The sequence below is a fragment of the Pieris napi genome, chromosome Z, assembly GCF_905475465.1.
Source record: "Pieris napi chromosome Z, ilPieNapi1.2, whole genome shotgun sequence".
NCBI lineage: Eukaryota > Metazoa > Arthropoda > Insecta > Lepidoptera > Pieridae > Pieris > Pieris napi.
This window is the reverse complement of record NC_062259.1, coordinates 7,879,502-7,885,501: the sequence shown is the minus strand read 5'-3', so window position 1 is coordinate 7,885,501 and position 6,000 is coordinate 7,879,502.

Here is a 6,000-nt window from a genome sequence, read left to right as displayed (position 1 = left end):
GTAGATTGTTGTATGGAATCAGGATCGTAGGCATAGATCCAAGATTTGGCATCACTGATGATGTCGTAGACGTGATTTGACTCTCTTCGGTTGAACCTTTGCAGAGTTTTCTTACATCATCTGACGCGGGCCGCCTTGTGATCGTCGGAAAGCAGATGCGGTATCCAACGGCAAACTAGCTTTCTCACACCAAGCGTTTCATGAAAGATCTTCTGAATGGTTGTCCCTGAGATGCCTAATAGAGCCTCTATCTCTCGATACGTCACATGACAATCTTCGAGAATTAGTTATCTCACAGCAATGATGTTTTCTTCAGTGAAGGCGGATTTTGGGCGTCCTTCGCTAGATTGGTCACTAACACTAGTATTTCCAGGCTGGAATTCTAAATACCAGCGTTCGACAGTCCGCAGACATGGGGCTTCATCACTGAACACAGATATTAGCTCTTCAAAATACTGAAGCCGTGTCAGGCCTCTTCTAAAGTTGTAGAAAATTATTGCACGAACATTTTCCTTAGAAAGATTCATTTTCGTACGTAACTTAACAGATTCAAATCGACGCTGTGACTAAACAATAGCATTAATCCTAATACTTTTAACTGTTTTGAGATTCAAAATGTAAACACATTCGAATATAGTACATGTCCAAATTCAAAGTTGCCGGGAAATATGGAAACGACAGAACTTAAAAGGCATGCCTCGTACATAGCATAGCCTGTATATTATGATAAACTTAAAGCGTTCACTTATAAGAGTACTTCTAACATTTTTTGAACAGTCGTCGTTATAGTGTGACTGGCAGCCTTAGTCTTTTTCGGCTTGGCACATCTGGGCGTCGAAATGTTTTGGATATAAATATAGCCTATATTGAAAATGGTATTTATATTGAGTTCATTGATATAAAAATATCACCATTTAAGCCTTTGTATCACCGCTCACAATTGCGTGAATGCATCTATGATGTACATTTCATAATTAAAAAAAGCGTTGTTCATAATAATGAATGAAGTTTATTAGGTGTAAAAATCTCAAACTGTAAATTTAATAATAGATTCTAAAACCTAGTCTCCTTGACTTACTTGATTTATGTCCCTCTGTCCCATCTAGGGGTTATGGGGCGTCAACGGTGAGTCTCCATCGCTATCGGTCTTGAGCTTCGTATTTCACCTAGCTCCAAGTCTTTCAGGTTCTCTTCGCCTCATCTACAACTGTACGACGCCAGGTTTGCTTGGGACGGCCACGCTTCTTCATTCCTAGCGGGTTCTAATCACGGACACGAATTGCTAGACTCCTTTTAAACCTTTTCTACGCAAAAACTTTGCTAATTTTGGTTCTATCCGTTGTTACTAAAGACGTGTTAGCGTGGTTTTTAAACATGCAACACTGAGGTAGTGCGTTCGAACATCAACCATCATTATTCAACGGTAAAGAAACCAAAGTGAGCAAGCTTTATACGGCATTGGTCTAGTGGTTCGCCCTGACTGCGAATCCATGGGTCCCGGGTTCGATCCCCGGCTGAGACAAACATCGATGTGATGAGCATTTGGTGCTGTGCTTAGGTCTTGGGTGTTTAAATATGTAGTGTGTTTATATATGTATATGTCTATCTATCTATAATATGTACGTACACAAGCTTCACCAGCTTAGCAGGGGACTAGGTCAATTGGTGTGAATTGTCCAATATAAAAAAAAGCTGGCATGTTTTAGGCCCAAAAATAAATTTTCATCTGCCTATTTATTTATTTGTAACTCCTAAAACAACATGTATGGTTAAAATATATAATAAATGGCTTCATAAATTTTACAGACATACAGATCAATGATATTAGAACATAAAAATTCCAAACTAGCAAGGAAAAAATAAAAAAATAACTTAAACCAAATAGATACTTAAACCTCATTAAGGGCGTGATACAGAAAATTACGGTAAGTAGGAAGATTGTTGTAAATAAATCAATATTTTCATTAAAGTTAGTAATTAAGTTGTTACAGTGAAAGCCTAGGCTAAGTAGACTATAATGAGTAATCAAAGTAACAGATACCGTCTAAGACCAAAACTTATAAAGGGTTGTAGCTTATTGTATGTATGCGCTTTAACTGAACAGTATTCAGTGAAAATTACATTTTTTATCAGATATTATTCTTGCCGCGTCATCTGTGCCTCGTACCATATAAGTTGTGATTTGAAACGTTACGATACATGTCGCAGTACTGTGAAACAATTCATCAGAAATGTAGAGAGAGGGCGAGAGCATTTTCTATGAAGCTCGATAGAGGGCGCCCATTACTTCATGCACCAAAAACCCAAATATAATCTTAAAAATAACATTGAATCTTACTCGTTTTCAATTAAACAAAGAAACAGTAATTTTTGTATTGAAGAAGTTACAGGCTATTGCGAAATCAAGAAACTATCAATTCACTATTAAGTGATATTTTTAAGCGGCTTTACAAGAATTTCAGTTTACACAGAACTGTGACTTGTACAATAATCCATATATTATGTATTTAAATCACTCATAATAATAAATTTTACTTACAACAATAGAAAGTAAGTAGTTAAATAATATAGAGGATCTCGGGAGGCCTTATACTCAAGCGATTTCATTCAATCAATTCAGAACGCTTCCAGAACTTCGTCATCTAAAATATACAGATGTACGTACAGTGGCGTAGCTACCAAGGGGCTAGGCGGGGCAGTGCCCCGGGGCCCTCAAGCTCAGGGGGCCCTCGAATCCTCACCAGAAATCTCGATCATTCTGAACTTTTGGAAATATCTCCCATTTTCAATATAAATATGACAGGTTGCAACCCCACTTTAATCAAGACATTAATTTGAGAGAAATTCAAAAGTTATGCCTAGGAAATTCCCCTAAATTCTTTCTGTAGGTTGGCAGTGTTATCAATTTGACGGATAGTGATATGTGCATTTTATTATTCATCGATGTGCGTTTTATTGTGAATTCGAGTTAAGATTTTTTTTTGACGTGACAACGTCTTATAATTCGATGGAGCCGGCTGCACGAAAAAACATGACTCATGCGGCGTTACCTCGCTCTGAGGCGTTCCATTTAAAATTGACATAATTGTATTTATGCGTACAAATAAATGTAACTTGATCAATTCAATTGTGATTTCCATTTACCTCCTTCTCTATATCCATACAAAATACCTATCAAACAAATAAAATTTATTTGATAGAAAAATGCAACCATCCCATCAATATTTTTTATGACGTTGTCACGTTCAACTATCGTCAGTAAACCGACTTTACAGACAACCGATTTTTTTGAGAACGGTTAAAAAATTCATGCTGTATCAGGAGTAAGTAAGCTAATGTCAATAAACTTTTTTGTACTGGTCAATATAGTGGTTCAATTTTATTTGATTTTACCACTCATATTGATGTCCGTTAAAGTCAATAAATCGTGTCAAATCTAAAGATTTCGGCTACAGCTCATTATATAAATTATAACGCGAATTAGATAGCAATTGAAAACAAAGCCGCATCAAGCCTGGATTTAAACGAAGTCATTGATACTTTTGCGAAAACTAAAGCAAGGATTTTTTTTTAAATATAATTGTTATTTAGTCAGTTGGTAGGCCCGACCTTTATATAATAAACCCTTGAATCTTCTCTATTTCATTTTATTCACCAAACCTACACCAAGTATTAATTGTAATTTATGTTGTTACTGTTTAATATTTTTATTACCTGACCTGCACAAAAAAGAGCATAAGTAGCTTAGCATTTTTAAAGTATTTGTATATTTCATATTTTTATTTGATAAAACCTAATCAGTTTACATAGCAGTGGGGCCCCATTTTTTAATTTGCCCCAGGGCCCTTGGTCACCTAGCTACGCCACTGTGTACGTACTATAATAAATATAATACATAGATTATAAATATAGTAAGAAGGCATAGAACAGGATTTGCTTATAACGTGTTAATCATATTTTGCTGTATATCCAAAAATACTTCATTAAAATTTGAAGGAACGTAGTTAATACTTATAAAGGAGAAATGTCTATTGTGTTATGCGGAATTTAACCAGGATTAGAATTCAGAATCTCCTGAAGTTTTTGAAGAATTTACATACGTGAAATAAGATCCACTATTTATTACTGGGCTTGCTTTGAATCTAGGTTATTCCGTTGGAGTTAAAAAGCTCTAGAAAACGTAAGAGTATACACAAACATTCATTCGCAAATTATTTCTTTATTTTCAATGTGTTTTCTTTGAATTGCAATGAAGCGCATATTCTATATATTTGGTGGTATTTCTTCGTATTACAACAGGAAAATTGTACAAAAATAATAACTCATATAATCAACCAAGTTATATTAGTTATATAAGTATATCAAAACAAATAGTTCTTAAGTTACCTAATATAAGACCTAAGACCAATGACCATAATGGCAGAAGGCCAGCTTTTGGTTGAATCTATGGTATCAGAATTTATCAACCATTCGAGAATGATATCCGGAGAACATGTACATCTTTTCTTTTTATTAATTAAAAAACATTACGAAGAGTAAATATTGGATTTTTTTTTAATTACGATTGCCGAACTATTTTTTAAACGGAAGCTGTTTTTTTTTAATCTATGTATCCAATGTACATTAAAGAATGACCATAGTTTAGTAGTCTAGTGTTTTTAAAATTTTGCCTTAGACCTAATACCCTAAAACCCTACCTCAAATAATCCCGGGAAAACGTTCGTTCCGCATGGTATAAAAAATAAGAAAATTTGCAAAAGACAGTTATCAATATAAAGACTAGTCTAAGTCAACCCTTGTCGGGACTTCACTAAAATTAAGCTATCTTGGTCACTCATGTTAAAAGTCAATAAAGATAATAGATTTGCGATATAAGCCACACACTTAGGTTATGCTCTATACGAGTATATTACAAAACATTATATTTTTAAGCAGCTAAGTATGAAGCAACGGCACTACTAACTTTATGCTCAACAATATAACATTTAAATTCGATAAATTATTATTTATAAATATATTTCAAGTTATACTTATTTTGGCGCGTTAGGGAAATGAGAGTAAATTTTTACGATGCACACCGTCATGAAAACCGACACCCTGAAGTTAGCATAGTAAACATTTTAAAATAAAAAATGTCCATTTCTTTAATTATGTAGAAATAGCTTTTTTGTGATATTTAAATAAATTTTATTTAACTAGATAATGCGTTATAATAAAACTTTCAATGTATTATTCCTTTTTCTATTGTTAGTGTCGTATTTTTACAAACGTAGAATAATTCAAAAGATTTTTTTTTTTAAAGATTTTTATTTTATTACGCCAAAAAGGTATATAACTTCTAACGCGTGTACACACACATGTTTTTTTACAGTCTCAATGACACCTCAAGGGGTCAGTTTTATTTCTATCAATTCACTAATATTGTTTCACTAAGAATCGAACTTGGAATCTAGAAGCGACGCAAGCATACAAAATTAAATCTTTTTAATTATCCTATCGCCAATAATTATAAACCACTGTACCTGTAATGTGTACAACTAAAACACAAGACCAATCACAAACTATGCTTCTACTTATATTTCATTTTTGCTGATCTCTTAACGTAACAAACTATTAGGCAAATATTCTTTATAGGAAAATTGAGAGTACGTACTCAGAACATACACGAAAATGCTAGAAAAACCTAATCAGTGGCTAAGTATCTCATGAACTAAATTAGCGTGGCAATGAAATCTTGCTTTTTGCTAAATCTTACTTATTTCGGTTATAAAGTCCGAAAAATCAAATCACCCATAAATTTGAATTATAGGAATCGAGAACATGAGTCTCATTGGTTCTTTTATATTATTGTCTATTCGTTTAATATCTACCACGTAAAATTAATTTTAAATTACAGTGAGACAAAATTCATACTAATAATAATTACGTCCATATTCCGATATATGAAAATTTTCATGTATTATAACATGAAATCCATTACAAAGTAACTTTAAATCATTC